The sequence below is a fragment of the Pygoscelis adeliae genome, unplaced genomic scaffold (genome assembly GCF_000699105.1).
Source record: "Pygoscelis adeliae isolate BGI_AS28 unplaced genomic scaffold, ASM69910v1 Scaffold256, whole genome shotgun sequence".
NCBI lineage: Eukaryota > Metazoa > Chordata > Aves > Sphenisciformes > Spheniscidae > Pygoscelis > Pygoscelis adeliae.
Genome location: NW_008824996.1, coordinates 1,058,980 through 1,061,171, shown reverse-complemented (window position 1 = coordinate 1,061,171; position 2,192 = coordinate 1,058,980).

Here is a 2,192-nt window from a genome sequence, read left to right as displayed (position 1 = left end):
CGCCGGGCTGGGCCCCCCCAGCTGAGAGCGGGGCCGCGCACCGTGGGCAGTCTATTTGTTCACGCGTGGGGGCGGGGCGACGGTTTAGAACGTGGCGTAAGTAATGCGCGCAAGTGGCGCCGGGTGGCTTTCACGAGTGACTTTTAACTGGAAAAGCCCACTGCTGTATGTTGTCTGTCTTCTCTCGACTGGTTTCCCCTTTAATACCTCCATTGGATGTAAAATTCCATTTGCTTTCCACCAAGTCCTCTGTTTGGCGTATCTTGATTAACTGCATAATTAGAGAAACAGAATTGGGTCCTCAGTCACAAGCCCCGCTGTTGCTCATTTTCATTTTAACTGTCTCCTATAGTCACGTTGGTTAGCTTATTAAAAGGCCGTGATACTCTGACACTATATAGCGAGACAAAATGAAAGCATTATTTTTTAATCATCTCTTTTGTTACTCACTTGTCTTGTATCAACTTGATACTGAAAGTGGGAGGGAGGGAGCGTGCATTTCTAAAGACAGGCTTTATAACTTGCAAATGATAGTCTCCTAAAATACAGAGCTGATTTGTGGAAAAGCAAGGAAAATATAAACCACACTGCATCTAGGTTGTTAAACTGCTGCTGTCAGTCAATGTGAGGCTCACCAGCTAACAATAAAAATGTTTTGACGTGCAACCTTGTACACACTTCAATAATAGTTACCTAACAGGAGTTTTCAACCACGGAAACATTTCTTTTTTCCGCTCCCTTAGAATCATGAACAGTTCGACAAGATACAAGTCATGTTGTAAAGGGCACCCTGGCAATGACAGCAGCCACCGGAGCAACTCTGTAAATTGCGTTGTACAGAACAGTCATGTACAATACAACTGTTCCAGTTCATAATAAAAAGCAGCTTATCACCAGGGACGGAAGGCTTTAGTTTCGTACAAAAAATACCGTCCGACCAGACAGTGCTTGTAATTGGAAATGCAGGGTCTCCCAGTTGCCTTTGGCTAGTTAAGCTCCAGTCAGGCCCCAGCCCAAGCCGCAGAGGTGAAGGTTTACTTTGGGTAATTACAGAGCTAACGGGCGCCCAGCTCGTGCTTAGCCCCACAGGCATGAACAGCACCCAGCGCAAGCAGATTCTGATGCAGCCATTGCATCCGCAACTCCTCCGCTCCCAGCTCCGGAAGGCAAGCGGGACCGCAGCAGCCTTCACAGGCACCGCAGCCGCGCTTGCAAAGCCGCTGGGCTATGCACAGGAGCTCTGCTGAGCCAGGCGCTCCACCACACTCCTGCTTCCAAAAGTCACGGCAGGGATGCGGTTTCGTCTCCGAGTGGAAGGGAACTGTAAATGATTTGAAGGTTCAGAGTTCAGGGGTGGTTTGGAAAAACACCCGTCGGGCTGCAATGCCCGTGGGGGAGCCGTCTGGTTAGATAGGTTGTCTCTGGGTATTTCTGGCATTTCACCTCCTGACTGAAGTCAGGAAAACTCAAAGAAAGAAAATATATGGAAAAATACATCCAGACACTTCCAAATTTGGAAACTACTTTCCTAATGTTTAGTCAAAGGCACAAGTCAGTTCTTGTTTTACCCACCCATCCCTCTTTGGACTAGAAAATAGTCAGTGCAGTTTCCTTTAAAATATCAGATAAGCAGCATAAATAGCCGCCCAAGAATCAGAGATATGACTAATTCCTATTCATTAGGCCTGTGCAACATAAATAACTACTTGTTTCACTACTCATTAATTACAGTGAGATGCCTCCAGCTCTGTCACGTGCATCCAGGTCTGCTTCCACACTGTCTCCTTCGAATAAATCCGTGTCGTCATTCTGCAGACTTGTACCAATGAGAGGAAACGGGAAAGGCTGTGTGCCACGGGCATCCCCCTCCGCCTCTGGAGCTCTGGTTCCTGGGGATTTAAGAAGAGGAGATGGGCTCCAGGGGGTAAGATACAGCCACTAATTTTGTTACTGGCATAACTTCTTGTGTCTGAGGTACAAATCTCAGATGGCTTTCCTAAGCCATCAAACTGCAAATACTTCTGGGGAGTTGTGTAATTCATTCACCTCAGCAGTATATCTAAACACTACTTAATGGATAGCTGTAACGCTGTCTTCCTGCGTCCAGGATTTTCACTGGGTCACTGCGTCGCTGTTGGAGCTTTCCCTGGGGCTGCGCGCATGTTGCCACGCAGCCGAGGGCAGGGGAAACC